This window comes from Phyllobates terribilis, unplaced genomic scaffold, assembly GCF_046119375.1.
Source record: "Phyllobates terribilis strain yellow unplaced genomic scaffold, ASM4611937v1 Scaffold_178__1_contigs__length_3940740, whole genome shotgun sequence".
NCBI lineage: Eukaryota > Metazoa > Chordata > Amphibia > Anura > Dendrobatidae > Phyllobates > Phyllobates terribilis.
In genome coordinates, this window is record NW_027362938.1 from 1,694,223 (window position 1) to 1,708,730 (window position 14,508).

The 14,508-nt window shown below is 52.1% G+C and overlaps 1 long non-coding RNA gene across 1 annotated transcript; it reads right to left on the reverse strand.

Annotated features, from left to right (window-relative positions):
- Positions 1-13,562: 13,562 nt before the first annotated feature.
- On the reverse strand, positions 13,563-14,262 carry LOC141212588 (uncharacterized). The gene is made up of 3 exons (XR_012282309.1): positions 14,145-14,262; positions 13,868-13,934; positions 13,563-13,644 (listed from the first exon to the last, which is right to left on the reverse strand). It is a non-coding gene; the product is annotated as an uncharacterized lncRNA (long non-coding RNA).
- Positions 14,263-14,508: the final 246 nt, after the last annotated feature.

Here is a 14,508-nt window from a genome sequence, read left to right on the forward strand (position 1 = left end):
AAGAACAGAGCAGGACGGGGCTGCAGGAGCAGCGAGCACAAGCAGGGCAGGACAGGACTGCCGGAGCAGCGGGCAGAAGCAGGGCAGGACAGGACTGCCGGAGCAGCGGGCAGAAGCAGGGCAGGACAGGACTGCCGGAGCAGCGGGCAGAAGCAGGGCAGGACAGGACTGCCGGAGCAGCGGGCAGAAGCAGGGCAGGACAGGACTGCCGGAGCAGCGGGCAGAAGCAGGGCAGGACAGGACTGCCGGAGCAGCGGGCAGAAGCAGGGCAGGACAGGACTGCCGGAGCAGCGGGCAGAAGCAGGGCAGGACAGGACTGCCGGAGCAGCGGGCAGAAGCAGGGCAGGACAGGACTGCCGGAGCAGTGGGCAGAAGCAGGGCAGGACAGGACTGCCGGAGCAGTGAACAAAAGGGTCAGAGCGGAGCAAGGCTGCCGGAGCAGTGAGCAAAAGGGTCAGAGCGGAGCAAGGCTGCCGGAGCAGTGAGCAAGGAGTCAGAGCAGGACGGACAGGGCTCTGTTCACACGGAACAGACAGGAAGGGAAAGGCAGAGCCAGATACCCACAGGGTATTTGCAGTGAAGTAGCAAGTGGACCACAAACTCACAAACGGGAGTACAGAGACAACAAGCAGGAGTTAGGTACGAGTTCAGACTCTGCAGAAAAAGGAAAGGAACGGACATAGAGGCAAAACAGGTAAAGGATAGGAGAGAGTTCAGACTGGAACTGAGTGTACGAAAGAGACCGACACTGCAGCGGGATACAGGAGCGGGTCTGGGAATACGGCCCCCAGAGAGGCGGGACGAACAGGCAAGGAGCGTGTTCAGACAGGACAGACAAGATACAGGAACGGATCTAGGTAATCGGCCCCTAGAAGGCGGGAGGAACAGGCTAGGAGCGTGTTCAGACAGGCCTGGAAATACAGCCTCCAGGAAAGGCAGCAGGCAAGAGTACACAGACAGGACTCAGTTCAGACACGGGAACTGACACCGCAAGGCAGGAGACATAGACAGGACTCAGTTCAGACAGGAACAGATACCGCAAGGCAGGGACACAAACAGGACTCTGTTCAGACGGGAACAGATACCACAAGGCAGAGACACAAACAGGACTCTGTTCAGACGGGAACAGATACCGCAAGGCACAGACAGGCAGATCTAGGAATATGGCCCTTAGAAGGCGAAAGAACAGGCAAGAAGCGTGTTCACAAGAACAGACCACAGTTCAGACACAGAACTGGAAAACAGGCAGGAAAACAGGATAGGACCTGGCATGTCGGAGACAAAAAGCCGACTGACAGGACACAATGCTCAGGCGACATCTTGAGGAAGAAGGTGGTATAAATACCCAAAGATTGACAGCAATAGGCTGAAGGTGCAACAGGGGCGTGTCCGCAGCAGGTACAAGAAACAGGAAGTTCAGCGGGCGTCGCCCTATGCAGCCAAAACAGACAAACAGACAGCAAGGAGGGAAGCCAGAGAGACATTCTGGACTGGAGATCAAGTGCGCGCTCTTGCACAGTGGGAGATGGACCACCATGCAAGGACGCCGCCAGGTATGTTACAGTACCCCCCCCCTTACGCCCCCTCTTCTTCAGGCCTGCCAGAATCTTCCGCAGGGAATTCGAGGACCAGTCGTTCACTTCAAGGAGATCACTTCCACTGTCCACAGGAAAAATTGATCTCATCTGGTTAGCTAGGATGCTACCTCCTATCCAGCCATCCTTAGCAACAGACGAAACGGGTGGAGTACCAGGAACAGCACACAAGGAAGTCTCTCTCCACATATTTTCAGGTGGCACCCCAGAGGGTACAGGAGACAACTGGAAGTCCCTCACCGGGTTGGAGGGGGACAGAGACTTGGGGGTAATCTCTGCTTCGAGGTACATCTTGTCAAGCTCACAGGAAGAAATAGACGGGTTATCAGGTACATAATGAGGAAAAGTCACTGTCTCTTTATTATCTGGTGGTACCCCGGAGAATTCAGGAAACAACTGGAGGTCCTCCGCCGGGTCAGAAGAGTGCAGAGGCTCAGAGAAAACATCTGCTTCAGAGTACACTAGGTCGGACTCACTGGAGGAAGCAGGCGAGGTATCGGGTACCGAGAATAGGAAAGTCTCTGTCCATTCACAACCAGGTGGCACCCCGAAGGGTTCTGGAGACAACTGGAGGTCCTCCGCCTGGTCAGAGGGGTGTAGAGACTCAAGGGTAACCTCTGCTTCAGAGTACACAAGGTCGGACTCACTGGACGAAGCAAGCGAGGTATCAGATCCAGGATATAGGAAAGTCTCTGTCCATTCACCACCAGGTGGCACCCCGAAGGGTTCTGGAGACAACTGGAGGTCCTCCGCCTGGTCGGAGGGGTGTAGAGACTAGGGAGTAACCTCTGCTTCGGAGTACACTAGGTTGGACTCACTGGACGAAGCGAGCGAGGTATCAGGTACAGAGTAAAGGAGAGTCTCTGTCCTTTCGCTACCAGGTAGCACCCCGAAGGGTTCTGGAGATAACTGGAGGTCCTCCGCCTGGTCGGAGGGGTGTAGAGACTCGGGAGTAACCTCTGCTTCGGAGTACACTAGGTTGGACTCACTGGACGAAGCGAGCGAGGTATCAGGTACAGAGTATAGGAGAGTCTCTGTCCTTTCGCTACCAGGTAGCACCCCGAAGGGTTCTGGAGACAACTGGAGGTCCTCCGCCTGGTCGGAGGGGTGTAGAGACTCGGGGGTAACTACCACTTTGGGGTACCCATTGTCAGGCTCACAGGACGAAGCGGACAAAGTATCGAGTACCGAGTGTAGAGAAGTCTCTCTCCATTTGTCATCGAGTGGTATCCCGGAGGATTCAGGAGGCAACAGGGGGTCCTCCGCCAGGTAGTAGAGGTGCACAGACTCAGAGGTAACCACAGCTTTGGAGCATCCTTGGACATGCACACCGGTTAAAGTGGGTGAAGCATCTGATGCCGGGTGCAGGAAGTTCTCCTGTGTGGAGTCTGGAAGGGCAGAAGTCTCTTCGGGCAGGAGAACCGGAGCACTACCCACGCACATTACCCGTTGGGGCTTCTCCGGGATACAGGGAGATGAAGCTTCAGTAGGGACTTCAAGGTTGGGGTCAGGAGGTCTCAGGGAGGACAGACCCTGGCGTGACGGCTTGCCTCTACGTCTAGCACGTCTGGACTGCCTCTTGAGGTTGGGAGAAGTATTCCGGAAAGCGTAGTCACCCTGTGAGGATTCTGGGTGGGCAGTAGTCTCATTGGGCTGGAGGACTATTGCGCTACCCACACACATTACCCATCGGGGCTGCTCCGGGATATTGGGAGGTGAAGCTTCAGCAGGAGCCTCCGGGTTAGGATCATCGAAGACCATTAGAAAGGCCACCAGGAAGGCCATTAGGTCCAGGAGGATCGGATCCTGTGTTTCATATAGGGGGTTGATCCATTCCAAGGCATCACCCGCCAGGTAAGACATAATGAATGCCACCTTAACCCGATCGGTGGGAAAACATAGAGGGTAGAACTTGAAGTGTAGCATGCATTGCTCCACAAATGCACGACTTTGTCTTGGATTCCCATAGTAACGTGGCAGATCCGCAGGAACGAGAGCAGATAGATCCATCTGGACGGGTGCGTAATTCGCCTGGAACTCAGCTGAGAAAAAAAAATAAATTTTATTTATTTATTTTTAATGCATGTATTCGCTGGAAAACTTCTCAGAGAGCGAAGGCCGTGGGGCTCAACGGGAACCATGGCCTGAGCATGCTGTTATGCACACGCCCGGACTGACTGGCGTGTGCGGGTGTTGTGGTTCCACTGGACCATGGACCGGAGAGTGCCTGGAGGGGCGTGACTAAGTATCTGGCCGATCCGACCAAGGTGGCACGACGGCATACGACGCCAGTGCACCAGGGAGAAACCGGGCAGAGGGACCAGGTGCTACTCCAGGTCAAACTCCGGACACGGGGGTTGACCCACACTGGGATTACTGGAACAGGCAGGTTAGGCTGGCACAGACTGGTGGATGTAAGCAAACACGGCAGGTATGCAGATGGGTGGATACAGGCGAGTATGCAGGCAGGGAGGTACTGGCCGAAAGGACGGGCTGGAGCACAGAAAGGTTAAGACCCAGTACAGACTGGGTCACAGAACCGCAGATGCGGTAGACAACCACAGCAGAGAGGGAACGCCCAAAGCGGTGGGCAAGAACAGAGCAGGACGGGGCTGCAGGAGCAGCGAGCACAAGCAGGGCAGGACAGGACTGCCGGAGCAGCGGGCAGAAGCAGGGCAGGACAGGACTGCCGGAGCAGCGGGCAGAAGCAGGGCAGGACAGGACTGCCGGAGCAGCGGGCAGAAGCAGGGCAGGACAGGACTGCCGGAGCAGCGGGCAGAAGCAGGGCAGGACAGGACTGCCGGAGCAGCGGGCAGAAGCAGGGCAGGACAGGACTGCCGGAGCAGCGGGCAGAAGCAGGGCAGGACAGGACTGCCGGAGCAGCGGGCAGAAGCAGGGCAGGACAGGACTGCCGGAGCAGCGGGCAGAAGCAGGGCAGGACAGGACTGCCGGAGCAGTGGGCAGAAGCAGAGCAGGACAGGACTGCCGGAGCAGTGAACAAAAGGGTCAGAGCGGAGCAAGGCTGCCGGAGCAGTGAGCAAGGAGTCAGAGCAGGACGGACAGGGCTCTGTTCACACGGAACAGACAGGAAGGGAAAGGCAGAGCCAGATACCCACAGGGTATTTGCAGTGAAGTAGCAAGTGGACCACAAACTCACAAACGGGAGTACAGAGACAACAAGCAGGAGTTAGGTACGAGTTCAGACTCTGCAGAAAAAGGAAAGGAACGGACATAGAGGCAAAACAGGTAAAGGATAGGAGAGAGTTCAGACTGGAACTGAGTGTACGAAAGAGACCGACACTGCAGCGGGATACAGGAGCGGGTCTGGGAATACGGCTCCCAGAGAGGCGGGACGAACAGGCAAGGAGCGTGTTCAGACAGGACAGACAAGATACAGGAACGGATCTAGGTAATCGGCCCCTAGAAGGCGGGAGGAACAGGCTAGGAGCGTGTTCAGACAGGCCTGGAAATACAGCCTCCAGGAAAGGCAGCAGGCAAGAGTACACAGACAGGACTCAGTTCAGACACGGGAACTGACACCGCAAGGCAGGAGACATAGACAGGACTCAGTTCAGACAGGAACAGATACCGCAAGGCAGGGACACAAACAGGACTCTGTTCAGACGGGAACAGATACCACAAGGCAGAGACACAAACAGGACTCTGTTCAGACGGGAACAGATACCGCAAGGCACAGACAGGCAGATCTAGGAATACGGCCCTTAGAAGGCGAAAGAACAGGCAAGAAGCGTGTTCACAAGAACAGACCACAGTTCAGACACAGAACTGGAAAACAGGCAGGAAAACAGGATAGGACCTGGCATGTCAGAGACAAAAAGCCGACTGACAGGACACAATGCTCAGGCGACATCTTGAGGAAGAAGGTGGTATAAATACCCAAAGATGGACAGCAATAGGCTGAAGGTGCAACAGGGGCGTGTCCGCAGCAGGTACAAGAAACAGGAAGTTCAGCGGGCGTCGCCCTATGCAGCCAAAACAGACAAACAGACAGCAAGGAGGGAAGCCAGAGAGACATTCTGGACTGGAGATCAAGTGCGCGCTCTTGCACAGTGGGAGATGGACCACCATGCAAGGACGCCGCCAGGTATGTTACAGTACCCCCCCCCTTACGCCCCCTCTTCTTCAGGCCTGCCAGAATCTTCCGCAGGGAATTCGAGGACCAGTCGTTCACTTCAAGGAGATCACTTCCACTGTCCACAGGAAAAATTGATCTCATCTGGTTAGCTAGGATGCTACCTCCTATCCAGCCATCCTTAGCAACAGACGAAACGGGTGGAGTACCAGGAACAGCACACAAGGAAGTCTCTCTCCACATATTTTCAGGTGGCACCCCAGAGGGTACAGGAGACAACTGGAAGTCCCTCACCGGGTTGGAGGGGGACAGAGACTTGGGGGTAATCTCTGCTTCGAGGTACATCTTGTCAAGCTCACAGGAAGAAATAGACGGGTTATCAGGTACATAATGAGGAAAAGTCACTGTCTCTTTATTATCTGGTGGTACCCCGGAGAATTCAGGAAACAACTGGAGGTCCTCCGCCGGGTCAGAAGAGTGCAGAGGCTCAGAGAAAACATCTGCTTCAGAGTACACTAGGTCGGACTCACTGGAGGAAGCAGGCGAGGTATCGGGTACCGAGTATAGGAAAGTCTCTGTCCATTCACCACCAGGTGGCACCCCGAAGGGTTCTGGAGACAACTGGAGGTCCTCCGCCTGGTCAGAGGGGTGTAGAGACTCAAGGGTAACCTCTGCTTCAGAGTACACAAGGTCGGACTCACTGGACGAAGCAAGCGAGGTATCAGATCCAGGATATAGGAAAGTCTCTGTCCATTCACCACCAGGTGGCACCCCGAAGGGTTCTGGAGACAACTGGAGGTCCTCCGCCTGGTCGGAGGGGTGTAGAGACTCGGGAGTAACCTCTGCTTCAGAGTACACTAGGTTGGACTCACTGGACGAAGCGAGCGAGGTATCAGGTACAGAGTAAAGGAGAGTCTCTGTCCTTTCGCTACCAGGTAGCACCCCGAAGGGTTCTGGAGATAACTGGAGGTCCTCCGCCTGGTCGGAGGGGTGTAGAGACTCGGGAGTAACCTCTGCTTCGGAGTACACTAGGTTGGACTCACTGGACGAAGAAAGCGAGGTATCAGGTACAGAGTATAGGAGAGTCTCTGTCCTTTCGCTACCAGGTAGCACCCCGAAGGGTTCTGGAGACAACTGGAGGTCCTCCGCCTGGTCGGAGGGGTGTAGAGACTCGGGGGTAACTACCACTTTGGGGTACCCATTGTCAGGCTCACAGGACGAAGCGGACAAAGTATCGAGTACCGAGTGTAGAGAAGTCTCTCTCCATTTGTCATCGAGTGGTATCCCGGAGGATTCAGGAGGCAACAGGGGGTCCTCCGCCAGGTAGTAGAGGTGCACAGACTCAGAGGTAACCACAGCTTTGGAGCATCCTTGGACGTGCACACCGGTTAAAGTGGGTGAAGCATCTGATGCCGGGTGCAGGAAGTTCTCCTGTGTGGAGTCTGGATGGGCAGAAGTCTCTTCGGGCAGGAGAACCGGAGCACTACCCACGCACATTACCCGTTGGGGCTTCTCCGGGATACAGGGAGATGAAGCTTCAGTAGGGACTTCAAGGTTGGGGTCAGGAGGTCTCAGGGAGGACAGACCCTGGTGTGACGGCTTGCCTCTACGTCTAGCACGTCTGGACTGCCTCTTGAGGTTGGGAGAAGTATTCCGGAAAGCGTAGTCACCCTGTGAGGATTCTGGGTGGGCAGTAGTCTCATTGGGCTGGAGGACTATTGCGCTACCCACACATATTACCCATCGGGGCTGCTCCGGGATATTGGGAGGTGAAGCTTCAGCAGGAGCCTCCGGGTTAGGATCATCGAAGACCATTAGAAAGGCCACCAGGAAGGCCATTAGGTCCAGGAGGATCGGATCCTGTGTTTCATATAGGGGGTTGATCCATTCCAAGGCATCACCCGCCAGGTAAGACATAATGAATGCCACCTTAACCCGATCGGTGGGAAAACATAGAGGGTAGAACTTGAAGTGTAGCATGCATTGCTCCACAAATGCACGACTTTGTCTTGGATCCCCATAGTAACGTGGCGGATCCGCAGGAACGAGAGCAGATAGATCCATCTGGACGGGTGCGTAATTCGCCTGGAACTCAGCTGAGAAAAAAAAATAAATTTTATTTATTTATTTTTAATGCATGTATTCGCTGGAAAACTTCTCAGAGAGCGAAGGCCGTGGGGCTCAACGGGAACCATGGCCTGAGCATGCTGTTATGCACACGCCCGGACTGACTGGCGTGTGCGGGTGTTGTGGTTCCACTGGACCATGGACCGGAGAGTGACTGGAGGGGCGTGACTAAGTATCTGGCCGATCCGACCAAGGTGGCACGACGGCATACGACGCCAGTGCACCAGGGAGAAACTGGGCAGAGGGACCAGGTGCTACTCCAGGTCAAACTCCGGACACGGGGGTTGACCCACACTGGGATTACTGGAACAGGCAGGTTAGGCTGGCACAGACTGGTGGATGTAAGCAAACACGGCAGGTATGCAGATGGGTGGATACAGGCGAGTATGCAGGCAGGGAGGTACTGGCCGAAAGGACGGGCTGGAGCACAGAAAGGTTAAGACCCAGTACAGACTGGGTCACAGAACCGCAGATGCGGTAGACAACCACAGCAGAGAGGGAAAGCCCAAAGCGGTGGGCAAGAACAGAGCAGGACGGGGCTGCAGGAGCAGCGAGCACAAGCAGGGCAGGACAGGACTGCCGGAGCAGCGGGCAGAAGCAGGGCAGGACAGGACTGCCGGAGCAGCGGGCAGAAGCAGGGCAGGACAGGACTGCCGGAGCAGCGGGCAGAAGCAGGGCAGGACAGGACTGCCGGAGCAGCGGGCAGAAGCAGGGCAGGACAGGACTGCCGGAGCAGCGGGCAGAAGCAGGGCAGGACAGGACTGCCGGAGCAGCGGGCAGAAGCAGGGCAGGACAGGACTGCCGGAGCAGCGGGCAGAAGCAGGGCAGGACAGGACTGCCGGAGCAGCGGGCAGAAGCAGGGCAGGACAGGACTGCCGGAGCAGCGGGCAGAAGCAGGGCAGGACAGGACTGCCGGAGCAGTGGGCAGAAGCAGGGTAGGACAGGACTGCCGGAGCAGTGAACAAAAGGGTCAGAGCGGAGCAAGGCTGCCGGAGCAGTGAGCAAAAGGGTCAGAGCGGAGCAAGGCTGCCGGAGCAGTGAGCAAGGGGTCAGAGCAGGACGGACAGGGCTCTGTTCACACGGAACAGATAGGAAGGGAAAGGCAGAGCCAGATACCCACAGGGTATTTGCAGTGAAGTAGCAAGTGGACCACAAACTCACAAACGGGAGTACAGAGACAACAAGCAGGAGTTAGGTACGAGTTCAGACTCTGCAGAAAAAGGAAAGGAACGGACATAGAGGCAAAACAGGTAAAGGATAGGAGAGAGTTCAGACTGGAACTGAGTGTACGAAAGAGACCGACACTGCAGCGGGATACAGGAGCGGGTCTGGGAATACGGCCCCCAGAGAGGCGGGACGAACAGGCAAGGAGCGTGTTCAGACAGGACAGACAAGATACAGGAACGGATCTAGGTAATCGGCCCCTAGAAGGCGGGAGGAACAGGCTAGGAGCGTGTTCAGACAGGCCTGGAAATACAGCCTCCAGGAAAGGCAGCAGGCAAGAGTACACAGACAGGACTCAGTTCAGACACGGGAACTGACACCGCAAGGCAGGAGACATAGACAGGACTCAGTTCAGACAGGAACAGATACCGCAAGGCAGGGACACAAACAGGACTCTGTTCAGACGGGAACAGATACCACAAGGCAGAGACACAAACAGGACTCTGTTCAGACGGGAACAGATACCGCAAGGCACAGACAGGCAGATCTAGGAATACGGCCCTTAGAAGGCGAAAGAACAGGCAAGAAGCGTGTTCACAAGAACAGACCACAGTTCAGACACAGAACTGGAAAACAGGCAGGAAAACAGGATAGGACCTGGCATGTCAGAGACAAAAAGCCGACTGACAGTACACAATGCTCAGGCGCCATCTTGAGGAAGAAGGTGGTATAAATACCCAAAGATGGACAGCAATAGGCTGAAGGTGCAACAGGGGCGTGTCCGCAGCAGGTACAAGAAACAGGAAGTTCAGCGGGCGTCGCCCTATGCAGCCAAAACAGACAAACAGACAGCAAGGAGGGAAGCCAGAGAGACATTCTGGACTGGAGATCAAGTGCGCCCTCTTGCACAGTGGGAGATGGACCACCATGCAAGGACGCCGCCAGGTATGTTACAGTATCTTAATTAAAACATGGTAGTAAGTAGCATATTAAACCCTTTTATAATGGGTAGTGTAGAATCGCTGCATATTTCAGGGTTATGCGCTCCTGAGGACTCATTAGTGCTGCCCTCCTCAGGCGAAACCTGGTTGTGACCTCGTATAATATGGGGCTAGCCGGTCTCACCTACCAGTTTGGGTCACAAACCCTTTTTCGTTTGCTTTGATGTTTTACTCATTGTTTATTACGTTTACACCCCAAATCTCTCCTAATCCTGGAGATCAAACCTATGAAAGCAATTTATGAATGATCGTAACACCTCTATGAAGGGTAATTATCATCTCCTTCATAAATATACATTTATATGTATAAATACATATGTGGTCAATGCATAGTACTGGCACATGACTTATCACTTTCCAGGACCTTACAAAGCACCAGGAACATTCATAACAAGCGGAGGAGAAGCGATTCTGGCAACTTAATAGGAAAGGATTCTTTACAGTTAGAGCAGTCAGACTGTGGAATGCCAACCACAAGATATAGTAATGGCAGATAGTATAACAGCATTTATAGAAGGGCTGGATACTTTTTTAACAAAACATGACATTGTGGGTTATAAATAATCTAGTAATAGAAAATGTATAACTTTGGAGATAGACCAAGGACATTAAAGTTCAAACTTTTTCAACCTATGTAACTATGCAAGTATGCAGAATGCACATTAGGAAAATGCTTGAAATGCAATTCCCTATAATATTATTTTACAAGTAATTTCCTCTTAATTTTACGCTTTGTAAAGTGCTAGTTATAAGCCCAATCTATGGATCTAAAAAGTGCAAAACACTCCTGAAACACTTGTACGTATGTTCTATAATCTTTATTTCTTATGGTGCCTAAGGGAAGCCGTAATGATAAGACTCCTGCTTGGTAACAAGTGCAGTTATTTGCCTCCATAATGAAAGTGAATTACCAATGATGAAAGGGTTAATACTTGGACCCTGCATCAGTAATAGCCCTTGTAGTAACCATGACAACTATTGTGAGGGCATAAACAAGTGTCATAAAGAAGATTCCATAAAAGAATGCCGCGCTGCCATGATCAGTGCCATTACTGATGATGCGCCTGAGGACCTTGAGCTTGACCACCCCACGTAATGTGCCAATGTTGGTGTAATTTGGAGGTTCTAGCAGGGAAAGGGGTTCTCTTCTTAGACACCCCGGGGGGAAGGGAAGGTAACAGAGGGGGGGTCCCCAAAACAGGATCCCCTTCTGTTACTATGTACAAAGAGCTGCTCTTCTTTGGGAGTTCATGGATGGATCGTTGACTTTAATGGGTGATAAATTGGGAGGGGGAGGGGATACGCATCCTATTAGGGGTTATCCATAATGAGCAACCCTGTAACCAAGTACCCAACATCTTGAGAGACGGAGCTGGATCTGTAAGGGAGAAGTGGTAGATCCACCTGGGAAATCAGATCAACTAAATTCGTTCCAGCAATAAATGTGGTGACAGATATCGCAGCCAGATCTCTCCCACATCCAGTTTATCACATTAATAGTCTATATTTGTTATGTCGTTCTCTGTAAATATGTAGAAATTCTAAAACTCCGTCATATATCGGCACTAACTCTCTAAGCCCAAGGGAAGGGCAGCCCTCCAGCCATGGTTCCCTAGAGGTTTCCTCCACAGGGGGTTTTCCTCTCCTGAGCGCTGGAGGGTGACTCTTCGTGAGTCGAGGGTTGTGCCATTTTCGGTGTCATGTAAATTTAAATAAAGTTGAGAACGTTTGACACCTAATTGCAATGATTTGTGTATTTATTTTGTATGTGTCTGATTCATTTTGTTTGGGAGTCGGGGTCTATCACACATCACTGAGTCATACGTCTGGACATCTGCCGCCAGAAATTTTGCTCCAGGGGTTGCCCCTGCTCTGGGGAGTTTGATGGAGCAGAGAAGACAAGAATTACAGAACTCATCCTCAGAATAAGGACTTCTATTAAAGTACTACAAGCAGCTTCCTCGCCTCATTCACACAGTGAGTATTTTGGGCACTAATTTACATCAGTATTTGTAAGCTGAAAACCAGAGGGGAACAAACACAGTGAAAAATAGTAACTGAAACACTTTCACCTCTTCTGTTTTGGATCCACTCCTGGCGTCTGCTAACAAATACTGATGCAAAATATCGCCATGGAAGTTCCCTAAATTCTTACTGACTGATTTGACTGTTTGAGTAGCAGTCAAGCAACAGAGGTTGCAAGCGTTAAAGGAGTTTTCTGGTATCAAAAACCCCTGTCCCCCTTGCCATTTTTCTCTATCCTGAACCTGTGCTTCCTGCCCTGATCTCAGACTGTCTGACCTAGTCCTTGTCTTCGCTCTCCTGAGTCTGGTACCCTGGTACCTCCGGAATGCTGCTGCAGTCCCGGGAACTGCACTGAAGTGGTACCTGGTGTCTACCGGCGGCCCAGTCTATCCTCACCACCAGAGGTTCTAGTGGAGACCCAGTAGACACCTAGTCACAACCCTCCCGTGGGGCAGTGGGTCCATATCCACCAGGGTTACACCCACATAGCAAATGTGGTACCAATATTCAAGAAGGGGATAACATCTGAGCCTGGAATTTATAGGTTGGTAAGTTTAACTTGTACTGTGGGCAACAACTTTGAGGGTTTTCTAAGAGATACTAACCTGGAGCACCTCAATAAGAATAACCTAAACATATGATTATGAGGGATCTGTCCTGCAAACTAATCTGAAAAGATTCTATGGGGAGGTAAGTTCAGGTTGGACCAGGGAAACTTGGTGGATGTTGTCTATCTGGACTTTTCAAAGGCATTTGATACGGTGCCATACAACAGGTTGGTACATAAAAATGTTCAATATATTATATGGTAAACTTGCTCCACGAAAGAACAAGTCCTTGTGTGGTCGATGGAAAAATCAAGGAAAATATCAGTGATGCGGTCGTTACCTCTTGACAGCTCCATTTCGTACTTGTTCTCTAGTCCCTCCATGGCCACGGTGATAAAAAATTCCCTGAAAAGCTCATTATTCTAATAAAAAAAATACAAAGTAAGGAGCTGACACAAAGGAGAGCAGACAGCTCGTATGTCGGAATAAGCAATTGCAGTTACCGTAATTTTCTCAAAGACGGTGCCATTAATCACTATGTCGTACGCCGTGCAGCTGCCTCCACCTGTAGGACAAAGTGCACAAGGACTTAGATACTTTGCGGTGCCGACTCAATCCATTGACCTTAGTAGGGCTGCTATGAATAAGTGGTATAAGTTCTTAAAGGGGAATCCAAGTAGTGGACAATCCCTCTAAGTCCCAAATCTAAACCAAAAAAGTTCAAAAGTCAACAAGATGTCAAACTTTATTCCGCAGACTGGAAGTGGACCTACCAGAACCTGTGGAGATGGCACCTTTGACCATTGAGGATTAGTAAGTTGTAATACTTGCTATTTTATCCCCTTTAAGGATATCTCTGGACTACCCCTTTAAAAAGAGACGTGCTGTATTAAAAAAAAACGTACTATTATCAACTTCAACGTGGGGCTCTCCAAGGCTCATGGGGACTCGATAGCCGGAGGGATCATCAGATTCCAGGATGCTGACTAACTCCTCCTCCGTCAGGTCCGGGGCCGCTGGGATCTGGTTCGACTTGCAGATGTTAATAAAGATTTTGGTATTTTTGGATGTGCGAGTTTTAATGCAGAAACCTAACACAGAAATAAAAACAAAAAGTGAACAAAAACACAATAAAATCGGCAAAAGCCAAGCAGCATTTACATGTAATCAACTGCATAAGAAATTATGTGACCCCCCACGTTGGTTGCATCATGTGACCGTTGCAGTCAATAAGACCCCACTGCCCCACTGTGGTATCTGTCACATAATATGCACAAAGTAATCTGGATAATAATCAGAGGATGCCCATCTCACCCGGCCGGGGTCTGATCTGTCTGCTTTCTGGTAAGTTCGGTATTCTGCTCTGTATCTCCTGTTTGGCCTGAAATGAGGCAATAAGTGAGAATCAGTGAGTAACATGAACAGGATGGTTCTGCAAACAGATTTTTCCTGCACCAAAATAGTACAACTGTGAGGGGTCTAAAGCCAACAATACACATTAGGTAAATGTTGGAGACTGCAGCGCCCCCGGCGGCTGACGGAGGAGACATTCACCCGGTGATTGCTGGCCTCTCCAATTCATCTTTCGTACCTTCATCAGCATCTGTTCATACAGCGCTTCCTCCATGTTTGTGTTCATTTCTGCAGACAGCAGCGACTTGTCAGACGCCATTTTTTCGGTCAAAGACAGAAGCTCAGGGATCTTGTTTTATAAGAGAAAACCTGAAAAATGAAAATATGTATTAATCTTCTCCACAGACAACGACAGGGGGAGAGTGCGGGAGCCTGACAGCCGATGACACGAGGGGGTGCGGGAGCCTGGCAGCCCTTGACACGAGGGGGTGCGGGAGCCTGGCAGCCCACGACAAGAGGGGGTGCGGGAGCCTGGCAGCCCACGACAAGAGGGGGTGCGGGAGCCTGACAGCCCACGACACGAGGGGGTGCGGGAGCCTGAC